This window comes from Eublepharis macularius, chromosome 1 (genome assembly GCF_028583425.1).
Source record: "Eublepharis macularius isolate TG4126 chromosome 1, MPM_Emac_v1.0, whole genome shotgun sequence".
NCBI lineage: Eukaryota > Metazoa > Chordata > Lepidosauria > Squamata > Eublepharidae > Eublepharis > Eublepharis macularius.
Genome location: NC_072790.1, coordinates 217,668,062 through 217,683,716, shown reverse-complemented (window position 1 = coordinate 217,683,716; position 15,655 = coordinate 217,668,062). Strand labels below are relative to the sequence as shown.

At 40.8% G+C, this 15,655-nt stretch overlaps 1 long non-coding RNA gene across 1 annotated transcript; it reads right to left on the bottom strand.

Annotated features, from left to right (window-relative positions):
* Positions 1-2,539: 2,539 nt before the first annotated feature.
* On the bottom strand, positions 2,540-11,478 carry LOC129340898 (uncharacterized). Its single transcript, XR_008598075.1, has 3 exons — positions 11,401-11,478; positions 9,506-9,655; positions 2,540-2,635 (listed from the first exon to the last, which is right to left on the bottom strand). It is a non-coding gene; the product is annotated as an uncharacterized LOC129340898 (long non-coding RNA).
* Between the last annotated feature and the right edge of the window lie 4,177 nt (positions 11,479-15,655).

The following is a 15,655-nucleotide window of genomic DNA, read 5'->3' as shown; positions in this document are numbered from 1 at the left end:
GATGGGAGGTTGGGGGCTCACTGTAAACATCATTACATCACTAGCAAATTGTTGACATCACTCCCCATGCACCCAGAAGTGACATCAGTGCATCACCAGTGGATGTCTGGGATGCTCTAGTATTTGAGCAAAACTGCCTCCCTGACTTCACTTCTGAGTGCATGGGAGTCACATCAGTGTATCTGTACCCTGCACTACCACCACCACCCCATTTTCTGCCATTTCCCCCCTCTAGCTAGCTGAGAGGCAGCAGGAAGTGCTAACTAGCAGCAGGGGATTCCTCACCAAAACCAGAGGAATGGCAATCCTGGATGCTTGTTAGGATCATTCGCCCCACAAATCTGATGGAACTGGAGAACTTCCTGATGTCTGTTAATTGATCAGATGCAATTGGCCTGCTTTTTAATGTTCTTAGCAGTCTATTGGTTTAGCAGAGTACAATGTGTAATAGTCAGCAAATATATTTTAACAGTTTCAAGGAAGAAAATTAATGAATCATTTCTCTGGACACAAAATGCTGCAGGTACATTATTCTTTAAAAAAAATTCTCAATTGGCAAACCTTAAAGTCTTTTAGAATTGGAACAATCAAGAATTAAACAAAACAGTTTTGATCTTGATGGAATGCAATGATGCAGACACTGTCTTGCTTCATTAATGGACTATGAAGACTGCTCTGTTACTTTTCTATTCAATATTTTCTTCAGCATTCCAGATTGTGTACATAAGATTCCAAGGGCACTATCTAGATTTCCATAGCTTAAATAAGATGGTAGTATCTCCTGCTTTCAGACCATACCCTTTACCCATGGACTTAAACATCCAAAATTGCCTTATGATGGGGAATACAGAGGAAGAAACTGGAATCTTCCTCTATTCTGTGTTCTGGCATCACAATCTGCAGTCAGATGGACAGACTGCCAAACTGCTTTCTGGTTGAATTCTCATTCTTGCTCGTTTCCTCTATGTTTTAAGAGAGGCTACCCAATGCATTATTACTTTTAAATGTGCCCTGTGTGCTACTCTATTGGTGTGTTTACCTCTTCACTTTAATTATTTAAAAAGAAACTTCTTTAAGATTGCTTCAGGGAATGAGGAAATGAAAAATTTCATTGCTTATCTGGCCACTAAATCAGCACCATTCAGAGATGTGTTATATTGTGAATTTGCTAAAGCGTTTCAAAACTGCTTCAAGGAAAAACCCGCACATCTAATGCTATTGCTTAATATTGTACTATTCTAAGATTCTACTCCTGGAAAAATGATGACAACAGAACAACACCCAACAACATGATCTAACTAATTTTGTGAATGAAAGGAAGATACATTTTGAAGGGATATCATGACAGGACTTTCTTTGAGCAAAGCCTGGTAAATATCATATCACATTAGTCTAATGTGAATGTTACCAAGGTGTGTGTGATTATCAGCCAAATCAGCTTTTCCAGGAAAGTCTATGGCATCGCTTCTTTGGAGTGATCATCATGCCACCCTGGGAGCCCACATGCTTTGCAGAGGACCGATTGGGCCTAAATCAGCCTACCGCAAAGCATGGGAATGCTCTTGGGATGGCACAATGACATCACTCCCTGGAAGTGATGTCATCGCACTGCTCTGGGAGCATGCCCAGGAGGCCTGTTCCAACTCCTTTCCCCCTCACTGGCCAGGTGAGTGGTGCGGGAGTGGAGGGTGGGAGTGGGGAATCCCCCACCCCCTGCCAAAGGCATAAAACAAGACATAAAGCAATAATGAAAGAAACAACCATGATCAGAAAAAAACATTGCAAAAAGAAGACAAAAAACCTTAAAACAATAATTAAAGAAACAAGCATAATCAGACTATTTTAAAAAAAGTTTCAGAGAGAAAACGTTCTTTCCAAATGTACAAGAACCAAAAACTTACTGGATAGTGCTGTTCTACTGTAGAAGGGACCGTAAAGACACAGAGCTTATGGTGGCAAGACTTTCCTGAGATGGGCTACCAGGAGATTAGAAAAGCTAGGTAGGGAACCCATGCATGGAAAGCTAGATGTGAGACATTAGGAAGAGCTCCCTATATAAGGAGAAACAGTACAGACGCTTGATTTACCCTGAAAAAAAGAGCAAGCTCTTCCTTGTCCCTTTCCCTTGAGAGCTTAACTCTGCATTACAAAGTGTTAAGTCATGCCTTGTCTACCACTGGACTTTCAGTCAGATGTACATTGCAAATTCCTCACTGAATTGAAGGAGTTTAGCTTGCCAAAGGAAAATCCAGTAATAATCTGTAAAAGGCATTTGATATTTTAGTCAAATGGTGAAATTGAGTCTAGGATTCAATTTCCTATTCCCAACTTTTCAGTCACTGTATACTTGTCCCTCCCTTCTTGGAATATAACTTAGGGTTTAATTTTCTCAATTCCATCAAATAAACTTGTGTTATTCTAAATATCCCAACACATACTACTAGAGCAACGCATTTTGAAATAATCATGGGTTTATTTAAAAATGAGCATATAGTCCAACATTATGTGAGTGACACAAAGAATCAATTTCACCTTGGGATATTCCATATGATGAGAAGTGAAGTGCTTCATCTATCCATTTTACAACGTGATTGTGGATACAAGTTCAAGGCTTAATTAACCCCAGTATTGATGACTAGAGAGAGAGAAACAGATTAACACAAGCAAGGAAAATACGTGGAAACAAACTGAGGACGTAATTGTAGCCCAGGTCACAAACTGAGGATGTAAATGTAGCTCAGATCACAAACTGAGGACGTAATTGTAGCCCAATCCTTCCTTCAGTGTTAATTTTATAACATTTGGGTTTCTTCTTAAATGTGTATTCTGATTTAAGCTCCCCAAGGCATTGAATTGGAGATGACAGCTACTTTTTCAGCAGTCATAATGCTAGGCCCATCCAAAGTCCCCACCAATGACAGGCATACTCAGGAAGAGCAAGTGTCCAGATACCAGACAGCACACAATAAGAGGTCAGTTATGGACAGATGAGGTGCAGTCCCTTTCACAAAAAACAAACAAACCCTCATGCTACTCATGGTTACTGGAGCTCTACCCAACGCAACAATACAGATCAGATTTTCCACCTTTTTGTTTGAAAACAGTGAAGAAGAAGGGTGGGTGCACCAAGGCAGAACAAAGAAGCTGGCTGGATCCAACACATTATGTCCAGAATCCTCATCCTACTACTATTACTACTATGAATAATAATAGCAACAACAATAGCAGCAGCAGTTCATTTGTATTCTGCTCTTCTGGTCAGATTAGTGCCTACCCACAGCAGTAAATAAATTCAATGTTATTATCCCCACAATACAGGTAGAGAGCTAAGGCTGAGAAGAGTGGTTTACCCAAGGCCACCTGATGAATTCATCAGCATTAATTACTTAAGACACCAGATAGATACAATCTGTCTCACTTTTAAATAGCCAATGAAAGGAACTAACTTTCAGACATATACTGCCACTGAACATGGAGTTTCCATTCAGCTATGATGAGTCCTAGACATTTATAAAGTTAGTTCATCCAAGATTTTAAGCCATGTAAGCTACCAAGAGCCTCCTGTGATCAAAGGCAGTATATATCTGAATACCAGATGCTGGGGATGAAGAATTAATTAATAAATGTTATCCTGGGATTATCTAATGAACCACAGTTGGACAATGGATGTTGCCCTGTATGAATCTTTGATCACATCTTGCAGGGCTTTTCAGTTAGGCTGATTCTTGAAGTCAATAAAATTAGAAAAGTGCAACTCTGTGTAGGATTGCATAGTAATTTACAAAATCCTAGATGAGATAGCTAAATACTGGCCTGCAGACATGCAGGCCACCAGACTACATGAAAGGTTCCCTAGAGTGAAAAGATACACCCCATGTACGTTCACATCAGTAAAATCTGCAGCAATTGGATTTCAGCCTGACACACATACAACCAAATGTTGGTGTGGTAGTTGGCGACATGAAAGGTGCCCTAGAGTGGAAAGATCCCCCATGCACATTCAGATCAGGAAAATCTGTATCCATTGGATTTCAGCCAGGCACACATGCAGCATTCAAATCCCCATTCATAACTAATGTTCACTTAGTGAACTTGGGCTAGTTGCTCCATCTCCTATCAACCTACGTTGTAGGGCTATGGTAAGAGGAACACAGAGGTGGGGAGAAGGCGCTGACTGTGTCCCTAGCATCTTGGAGGATGATAGGCAACATAGCCTTTTTTTCACAGCCAGCTTGTAACACCAATCCATACAATGGTCCAGTCCAAGTGTAGTGCAGTGGAAATCCATGCTCAGACAGGTTTTTGGGCTCACCCTGAAATAACAACCCATGGTTGTACTTCTTTATTTGCTCCAGTCCAGAAGGAAATAACCATTAGAGGTGTGCACGAATCACAATATGTGACCACATTTTCCACGAACTCCACAACTTTTTTTAAATGGTTTGTGCAAGTTGTCAGCAGTTTGTAAAGCCAGACAGGCTGGCACCGCTGATTGTGTGTGAAACTGACAGCCCTGTTCTCCTGCCGCTCAGGCAGCAGTTCTCCTGCCGCTCAGGCAGCAGTTCTCCTGCTGCTCTGGTGGCAGGAGAAAAGGTTTATCAGCTTCACTCACCCTGTGCTGGGTTCAGCCAATGGGCACCCAGGGTAGCAGAAAAACAGGAGCTGTCAGCTCCCCCTTTCCAGCTGACTGGAGGAATGGGGGGAGAGTTTGAAGGGTTCCCTGTGCCACTTGCAAATGGCGCAGGGAACCTTCTTCCCTTCAAACTCTCCCCCCTTCCAGCTGCCCTGGGCGGCAAGAGAAAGGGGGCTGTCAGTTCGACAGACCCACAGCTGCTTCAGCCCATGGGCTGAAGCTTGTGTGGGATGAGTGAAGCTGTCAGCCCCCCGCTGAAGCCAGTGCGAGGTCTGTCAAACTGACAGCCCCTCATTCTGCCCTGGGTGGCAGGAGAACAGGGCTGTCAGTTTCAATCACCCCATGCTGGGTTCAGCCGATGGGCTGAAGCCAGTGTAGGGTGAGTGAAGCTGACAGCCCTGTTCTCCTGTCTCCCGAGTGGCAGGAGAATGAGAGCTGTCAGTTTGACAGACCCCATGCCTGGATCAGCCCATGGGCTGAGCCCAGTGTGGGGGTGAGTGAAATTGACAGCCCTGTTCTCCTGCCACCCAAGCAGGAGGAGAACGAGAGCTGTCCGTTTGACAGACCCCACGTCGGCCTCAGCCCACAGGTGTTTGAATTCCATTAACTACGAACCATGAACCGATTTGTGAACTGGTAAAAGTTCATGGAAGTTCGTGGTTCCTGGTTCATGGAATAATAATGAACTCCAAATCAGATGGTTTGGGTTTTTTTCAGTTTGTGCCCTTGTCTACTAACAATACACCTCTGAGCAGATCATGGGGATTCATTAAAATTCCTTTTGATAGATGCGATTTTTACACACTGAAAATCACCATTTTCCCATTCTGAACATATGGCCCTGACTTACTTTAATGTAACAAAAGTTCTCAAAGCCAATTAACATTTTAAATGAAGGTGCCATCAACAACTAACTCTGGAGTTGCAGGGTCAGAAATCTCAGTCTGTAGCATGCTCACTGTTCAATTCAAGGTATTTGGGGCACTCACACACTAGGAACTCTAAACAGAGGGAGGGATACAGGAAACAGGGTGGGGCAATCACACTGGTACAAAGATAAGATTGAATTTATGAGGAGGTTCTTACTCATTTTCCAGTTTGGGTGGCTGATTTGAGTACGAGAGTTTCTTTGTAATGTATTTTTACAATAGCCTTAGTCAATTCTGATTTGTTGTTCTTTTTACTTTTTTTCAGTTTCAAATAATCACACATTTACAAGCCCTGTATTATGCGTGATGCATGGAATGAGTGATGCACGGAATGAGTGATGCACGGGATGAGTGTTGCACGGGATGAGTGATGCATGTACAAGCCCTGCATTATGAGTGATGCACGGGATGAGTGATGCACGGAAGCCATTTCTGTTTGGGAGATTCCTTTGGTGGTGCAAGCAAATGCTCCATCATGACTGTAGATAGGAGTTCATGGCCTGATTAGAATAAAGAACTACAGAGAGAGAATGAGAGATTATCAGGTTCAAATCACAAACAAAGATTCAAGCTGGTCACAGATCAGAATATTGTTCAGCCCAGCCTTTAAAAATTACATTTATAGCATGTGCTTCCCTGAAGTTAGGCTGGTTCCATGTGTTATATGCAGGGGTCATTTCCTATAAAAAGAACTACAGGAACTCATTAGCATAACTCATTAGCATAACTCATTAGCATATGCCACACACCCTGACATCACCAGAAGTGTGTCAGAAGGCAACATCTGCCCCTCAGGCCCCTTTCTGCGAAAGTCTCCAGGTATTTTCTTAAAGCAGAATGAACTCAAAGCAGCTTACCCTCCTCTGGAGAGCCAACCCTGCTTGCACCCACTCACTCACTCACTCTCTCGAGTCACAAATGAAAATAAAGCAGCATGAATTCCAATCAGCTTGTGTTCCTTTGGAGCTCAGCACCACTCGGCTTGCACTCACTCATTTTCTCCCCCCCCCCGGTCACAAATGAAAGTAAAAGAGCAGAGCAGAAGGAATCCAAGCAGCTTAGTGTTCCTTTGGAGCCCAGCACCACTCAGCTTGCACTCATTTTCTCTCTCTCTCCCCCGCCCCCAGTCACAAATGAAAGTAAAAGAGCAGGGCAGAAGGAATCCAAGCATCTTGCATGCCTTTGGAGCCCAGCACCACTCGGCATTCTGTCTCTCCCCCCCGCCCCCACCTCACAAATGAAAGTAAAAGAGCAGAGCAGAAGAATCCAAGCAGCTTACTGTTCCTTTGGAGCCCAGCACCACTCGGCCTGCACTCGGAGGAAATTATGTGGGCAGGGCCAAAACCCACGTGACCTCTTTTTAGACCTACCGGAACGCCGTTCCTGTGCGTTCCGGCTCCAAATGAGCCCTGGTTATATGACTGAAACACAAGCTTCCATGCTGCTTACCTGCCGCAACCGTTTAGTAAGTTTTAACGTATAAAATATTATCTAGTGCTGTAATATGCTAGTAAACATTTTTCCCCCTGAGAGAGATGGCCTGGCTTCAGTAGTTGCATGGAAGGGAAAATCTAAATAGCTAAGTGCCTGTAAAGATCTTATCTGTTGAATTATATGTATGTTTACTTAGATGTAAATCCAGTTATATTCAATGGAGTTTAATTCCAAGAATCTATGAAAAGAATTGAAGCCTAATAGTTCCATGTTAAGAGGAATAACACCCTTCTGAGCCTATGGACTTTTTGTACTTAGAAAGGTGTAACATCTGCTTAGGATGGCACAACGCATTAAAAATACTGGGGAGTGGTCTTCCTTACACTCCAATGCAGCTAACAGTGATGTTTTCCATCCTCTGGCACTCCGACATTCAGTCACTCCCCTGGTGTAGCCCAGGCAGTAAAACCTTCCGAACCATCCATATGAAGCACAAATGGTTAAACATTCATGATCACTCTTTGCCAGGAGTGATAAACAGCTGGAAATTAGCTCTCCAGCTGAAATAAAACAGCTGCGTTGTCTCTCCCCGAGAAATGGGAGCTTCAGGAAGCTATTGCTTCCCCCAGAAGTAGACTCATATCTTTTGTTGTCCATCTTCAGGTGGAGGCACCCTTTAGATGCCACAAAATTCTTCACTGATCATAAAGCATGACTGAAAGATGTGCATTAGTGGCATTTTGTGAGTTTACAAAATTGAAGAATTATGCACTGTGTTAGAGTAAGGTTGCTAACTATTTAGCATTTTCAAACTATTCAATAAATGCCAGAAACTTCTAAGATTAGGGGAGTGGAGGAAGTCTAATTTTTAAAAAATCCCAATTTCAGAAATCCTAAACTATTACAAGGTGAACTAAACTCCCCTTTGTATATTGTTATCGTATAATGGCGTAGCACCAGGCTGCCACAATCAATTACGCTCCTGGCTGCTACTTTCCCTCCTCTTCACTATACTTACTTGGTGCAAAAATGATTACATTGAAAACTTGGAGGAACGAAGACAAACAACAGCAACTAAGAAGGCTTGTCAAAGCCATGAGTTTGTCCTTCATTCACATAATTTCAGTCTGTAATGAAGACATTTGATAATTTTCAGAGTCTCGGTTGTCTATAGGAATTCTGGCACTTATAGCTCCCCACCCATCCGCTATTAACTTGATTTCTACTAGAGCATAAGATGCCCTTCTCAGAATTTGTGTTCATGAGAGAAAGAGAATGTATAATTTGGGATTAAGCTTGCTATGAACATCAACACATACACAGTTACTAGGCCACCTTACTTTGCTTGACTTCTCTAGTCAGACAGGAAGGAAGCTCTTGATCGGATATCTTTGATAGTTATTGTTGAACTTTCTGATGAGCAGCTCCACACTTGCACATTACCTGCTTATGCTGCATGACCAGATCATTGAAGAATTCATTTTGCAGTTCCAGTTGTCAGTACTGAACTGCTTGCTGTGTTTGCCATTTTTTAAAAAAAGGAAATGTTATTTTAACATAATTGTGTTATCTCTACCATTAGGCAATATTATTGGTATACATAATTGATGGATAATATTTGGGCCTTGAAATGGGGATTAACAAATATTTACATCTCTGCAGTAGTAGCAAGAGAAATTTTGTCTCTCACCTTCTGCAACAAATGTATATGTCATCACATTTTCCAATAATATTCTTAGGATAGGCGCACTCTCCAGTAATGCACAACCCCCCACCCCAAGTACAGTCAGCGGGGTTGTCTACAGCACAGAATCCTGGAGAAAAGTACAGAATAGAAAAACCTTTGTTTAATATCAGGCCACATGTCAGGCACCCCAGATGGTTGGTCGGAGCCCAGAGCTGGCTTGCCCTCTAGCTTCTTTTTCAGCTGGGATGCAGGCACGCCTTAGAAATTGCTGCAGAATGGTTCTCTTGATCCAGTACCCTCTCCCTCCATCCACTCTGCTCCCTGATCAGATCTCAGGAGAGGTCTGACGTTTCCTCCCCAACAGCCTTTCAGCCTGCCCTTTAAAAAGCTACCTGGGGGTGGGACAGCCCCAGAATCATTCACTCCCCTAGTGCCTGGGGAATGGGCAGGACCTGGTCTCAATTACTCCCATTTTCCTTCTTCCCCGCACCCTCTTCACAGACAACATGGGGGCATAGTCTTGAGGGGAAGCATCTTTCAGCATAGTTTTGTGTGCAAGCAAGGATAAATGAAAAGCTGCTGTTTTATTATTCAAAGCTTGGTAGCTATTGGGAAGAAGCCAATATAGAGCTTTGAACTGATAAGAACAACATTCAATTTATATACCGCCCAAGGTCACCCGGCTGGCTTCAAGCAGAGGAGTGGGTAATCAGACCAGTTCTCCAGATTAGAGTCCTGCTGCTCTTAACCACTACACCAAACTGGCTGTTTGACTCTTCTTTTGCCTTTGTGTTTCCTTCCAGCCCTTTTGAAATATCTTACCTGGAGCAGCAAGGAGAACACATAAAAGGGCAGAAGGAAGAAGCCAAAAGATTGTCATGGTTCTTTGATGGGAATTCAAATTCTATAGTCTCCTCAAAGACATCCGGAGACAGTGACGGATTCTTGAAAGATTGGATGAAGATGAATCAACTGAAATGAAATCCAGAGATTACAGAAGTGTTAATCAAACTTGGGTGCTGGTGGTTGCCCCGTTCTGGATGTGGTCACTTCCGCACCCAAGGATCACATGCGCTGTCTGTGAGTGGTGCTGAAACATGAGGCAGGGTGATTTTTCTGGATTAAAAAAAAATTGGGATTAATTTTGCTATATTTTTATGTTTAGTGTAGATTTATGGGCAAAGAAATAACAACTACTTAGTTGCATTGCCCTGACTTTATTTCATGCTGTTCTGGACCAGAATTCTAATGAATTGAGTCCATTTTGTCTTAAATTTCATCTCAGTGTGGGCAATTTTATTCTAATATATTTGTTTTATATTGATTTTCAACCAAGTATCCAGGTATTAATGAGTACACAGTTTTGTCTCCTTTTCCTCCCCATTCCAGGTTTATTGTGTGCGTGATCACGTATGTTTTATGTAATACGATGAGGTGCTGTTTGTGAAATTTTTATACCACTGAGGAAGGCCTTTGGGATGAAATGCATCTGGATTTTGGTTCTGTACGTATGGCAATGAAATGTACTATTATACCTGTATATATAAATGCTGTTATAATGTATATATTCAAGGTTTTAGTACTTATATGTAGAACCATATTGAGGATATTTTTAATCTAACTTTTGTATTTCTAATTGATTTATTAATTTTTACGCTTGAGTTTCTAATTCATATTTTAGTTATATTCAATAATTTTAAATATTTTCTTTCTTTTGTTGCAATGTCCTTGGTTATCCTTGGTTTGCAGGGTTATTGTCCCCACCCCTTTTTTTGTTGTTGTCCTTACCTGATTTTTCTGTATATCCAAGATGAAAAATCCTTTATATCAGTTTGTGTTAATTCAGAATCTATAGTCACCTCTAAAGATGACTAGCTTCTTCATGGTGATATTCTCATCAATAAACTTCATGATATACTATTGATACACTCTACAATGATCTGTGTTGGACCCTTTCAAACTTCAGCTAATCTAAAATTTAATTTTCAGCTAAATATGGGGGAATAGCAGGCATATAGAGGTACAGAACCCCCAGACGAGGTCTTGAGAAGGTAGATAGCTTTAAATACTCCAGGACTTCCTTACTGTAGAATGAGTGGAAATGCTAAAAGACCCTATTGGTAAGTTGCCTATTTACTCATCTTCATATATAGGACCACCTTGTTGTGAAATCATCAACATTACCCTCCTCCCACTTCTTTATAGAAGAGTTTATGGACCTTAGAGATACTAAAAAATTAACATATACACTCCCCCACTAGGCTGTTCTGTGTGTTTCTTTTTCCAACATGTATTACACTTCTAAGTCAGCCTAAATAATGTCCAGAACTAAGCATAATTGAAATCAACCTTGCACAATGAGACCAGAGGTCCATTTAGGCCAACATCTCTTGACTAATTGAGTGACATCAAGATTACATGTTGGGCATTAAGTAATATGCAATCACCTCTTACTTCTCTGTATGTGGTATATACTGCCTCTGAACATGGAAGCTCTCTGTAGCTAACATGACTAAAAAGTCATTGATAGTCATATTGTCCATGAACTACTTAAATGTCTAATACCAACAAATGCTGTACCTCTGAATATTAATTGCTGGCTGGGGAACATAGAAATTGGGAGGTTGGTGTAATGTTTAATACAACACAAAATGCCTAGAGAGAGAGAGAGACTTTACAATCCAACTAGTTTATTATCCAGTCATTGTAACACTGACCTGGGCTTGTACGCTGGAAAGGAAAAACTCCAGACTGATCCTGATGGTGTAACTGCACAAACTCCTTCTTCCTTGTGGCCTTCTCAGAAACTCCCAACTGCCCCGTTTGTAAAAGGATGCTACACCTAATTTTCCTTTAATTTGATGCAGTAGGGCTGTTTTTGTTTCTGAATGTTCTTAACAGTCCATTAGTCAGGAAACAAAAGATGCCATGAATTGCAAACATGGTACAATGTGTAAAGGTCATCAGGATCAGCAACTAAGTGAATTGGTCCAGTTACATATTAATAAGATCCCACTGAAATAAGTGATTGATTATTAAATAAACACATCCTTAAAATATTGTGTGTTATGTGCTATCACCTATGGCAACCCTATGAAGGAAAGACCTCCAAAACGTACTATCATTAACAGACTTGCTCAGATCCTGCAAACTGGAGGATGTGGCTTCTTTTGCTGAGTCAAGCCATCTCCTTTTAGTTCTTCCTCTTTTCCTACTGCCTACCGCTTTTCGTAATATTGACTTTTCCAGAGACTCATGATGATGTTAAGCAACTAACAGTTTAGAACAGTCTTTTAGCAAAATTTATATTGTGACATGTGAAATGCCACTAAATACAGATGTGCAGGAAATTTCAAGTTTCCCCAAGCCTGGATATTTCCTACAGCAATTATCTACTTTCATAACTGTAAAAAAAGAGGAAAGAACCTTATTTTTTTTAAAAAGGCAGAAAAGTTTCTTAGATATTTGCCATTTGTGCAACTAACTATCCATCCACATGCCACATCTCTCAACTTTGTGTTAATCAGCTGTGAAAGCAAGGTGAAAGCTGTGCAAATTCCTTTTACTCATCAATTTGGTCACAGGATTGGATCCTTTCTATAGGAGATCAGAGCTGATTCCTTAAACAGGCACTAGCTTAGCTTCTCTAAAGGTAGGTGCAATATTCCTTTGGGGCCAGATGCTTCAAGGATACACAGGAGAAAAGTAATGATGAAGAATCTACCCTTTTTGGCCCTTTACTCAGGGCAAATAAAGCAAATGTGCATACTCTATGTCCTTATGTATGCTCTGTCTAGTTCTTCCTCCCTTCTCATGTCCATCCTTACCAAACTATCTCAGGACAGCCTTGCCACCTTTGGCTTGATACCCTTAAATGCTGCCCAACAGATAAAAATCTAATGAGGACACACAGAAGCAGTGTGGAAGAAAAAAATCTAAACATGCCTGACCTACATTTATTCAAGGTAACACGTGGATAGAGGCCTACACACATACATTATAGATGCAGTCACTGGGAAGTTTAGCTGAGCAGACCCTGGTTCAAGGACAGTATTTCAATAAAGGAAATCCATGAACTTGGGATCAGAATTCATGTGACTTGAATATCATATAGATTCACTAAGGATTTATGCCAAACATTCACTTTGGATTGCTCTGGGTAACTTATATTTTGCATCTTTATTGTCAAATTTCAAGTCAGACAAACAGGGAACCTCAATTCCTAAAGAAAATGAAATATGGTTCTGCTCCCCAGAGATTATACCTATGTAGAATTCATTGTATATGTGCGTGCAAAATTGATATCTCTCATACCAAAGTCCAAATAGACACTTTGGAACTCAAAGTCCCTGTACTCCCCAATCCTGTTCCATTTTTCTAGTCAGCTTTTGCTTAGGTAGTATCTCTCAGCTTCTGCCACAGACCAGCAATTTGGGGAAGGAATAATAATTTAAGTAGCTGAGTTCTTGTAACTGTCTTGGAGTACATCTTTCTTGGAGTACATCTGCTGTGCATAGCAGCTTCCTATATTTCTACTCCACCAGCATTTATGTAGCATTTCCTTAGTGAAACCATAGATAGGTGTTTGGCATGTGTCATATGTAAAGAGATCCTAAAAGCATGGTTCATGGCTTCATATTCAAGTTACCACATTATGCATATAGAAATGTGATATAAGTAACATTAAGAGATTAAACACAGCACGGAGCATCACTATAAACTAAGGGTCTCCAAAATGTGGGAAATCCCAATTCCAGAAAAAATGGTCTTCATGCAATATCACCTGGAAAGAGCACCTCATGGTGACAGCATAAATCAACTCAACAACATGACATCAGATACCTCCTTTTCACTCAGACAAATAGAAACATACAGTTTCAGTGCAGTTTCAAATACTCGTGTGTTTATTTGAATATGAGGATACAACACTCAAGTAGTGAGAACAGAAGCAGTGTCTTGATAGTACAGAAACATGCTTTGAGAGCAAATCTTCCATAATTTTATACAGCAGTTTGCGTATTAGTTTACATTTTAAAACGTCTAGACAGGAAAAGAGAGAGAGAGCATATAATTTTAAGGAAGAAAATGTAAGATGACCACAGATCATAAAAGAAAGGACCAATTATTTCCTTTCGGAATGATGCTGAACGTCAACCATAATGTCACTTTTACTGTATTTAAATGTATGTGCTTTCTTTGATTTTAACCTTTGATTTCAGGAATAAGTTTAAACGTAAAAATTGGGTTAAATATGGCTGAAAACTGCACTACTGATGTTGTGATTGTTATTTATTTAGAAAATCCATATGCTTCTTAGAAAAAATGCACATGCTTCCTCCTCCTGAAATAATACAATAAAAAAAATAAAAAACAAGAAAAAACAAGCCATAAACTCCAGCCAAGGTGTAAAAACAGCAAAATTCTCAGATGGGTGTGTGTAAAAACATCCTAAAACAGCAGTCAGCAACTTACATGATCATAAAACAGTTCTCAGGCTAGGAGTAGACTGTAAAATAATGTTTAAAAACTGGAACTCCTTAGTTAAAAGCCTGGGTACAAAGAAATGTTTTTACTGGTGCCCCCAAAATACAGTAAGGTAGATGCCAAGTGAGCCCAAGGGGAAATCCCAGGTGCCCAAGGATTCAATCCCAACATTCAACTGGCTGATTTTTTTTATTTAGAACACTTTCCAGTATAGTCTTATTGACTGAATAATGTTTGCAAACATAAACCCTTACTTTGTTTGCAGCATTAATATTTACTTATCCAACCAAGAAATCCATCCCCTAATGACAAGTAGGTAGAAATGTGTGTTACAGAGCTGAAAACACTTTGCAGTGTTTAGAGTGTTGGCATACAGTGCAGGAATTAGTCTTTGCTCATCTTGATTTAGATCCTCTCAAATATCTTATTTTTCTGTATTGAGAGGTCAAGGTGTTTAGGATGGATTGGATATTATGCCCTCTTGGTAATTTTGCCCCTCTGTAGTAAAAGCCGTTGTTTGTTTGCTTGCTTGTTTGTTTTAGTTAGCGGTTTGAGCGTTTAAGCTTCCCTGAATACTATGCCTTTGCAGTCCTTTAACTCTGGAGGAGTTGAGGCAAACAGGGCTTATGAACAAGAGGCTTATATGCACATGATCAAAGACAGACACGGGCAAGATGCTGCAAAGTGGTTTGTAATTATTGATTGAAAACAGATATGTGAAACTGGGCATTCATTGTTCCATTTCTGCTCCCCTTTCAGGGAACCACCTATTCCTGTAGCAAATTTGTTACTGCAGACAATGAAGGTAATGCCAAAATTGTATCAATCTGACCCCAAATTTCTGCCTAATGTTCTCACTCATCACTGTGGATGTTAAAGAGGGTAGAAACAAAGCAAAAGCCCTGGGGATAAAGATTGTCAGACTCGCTTTGGTGACTCAGCTCCAGCCATGTACATGTCACTCTACTGATCCCTTCCCTTACAATCTAGGCTAAAAGAGTTTGCACATTTTTCTTTATATTTCCACAGCAAAAAGGGATTGCTTTTCTTTTAAAAATGAATATTGAAAATTCAGAGGGGCATGGCATATTGCCTTTAGATGGCCTCTTTAGATACAGGCTTGGCTTGCCGCTCTGAGTGGCTCATCAAACGTTGCACAAATCAAAAGATTCCAAGGTCAATTCCTACATCAAGTCCCAACAAAAGCATAATGGAAATTCACATGTACTGCTCAGGCCTATGGGCATAACAGGTTTCTTGTAGGTGTTTCATGTCATTTTGCAAGATTATTCAGTAACATGGAATGCGGGTGTGCTAATTTCCTACCATTTTCTATGTATCCATATGAGAGTCACATCTTCTCCCCAGTTAAATGATTGTTCCCCATCCCACATCAGCCTGCTTATCAAGGCCTGCCCTAGCCCAGCCTGTACATGGGAAGAAGGATCCTCAGAAGAAGAGGATTCCCCCACCCCCTGACCCCCACGA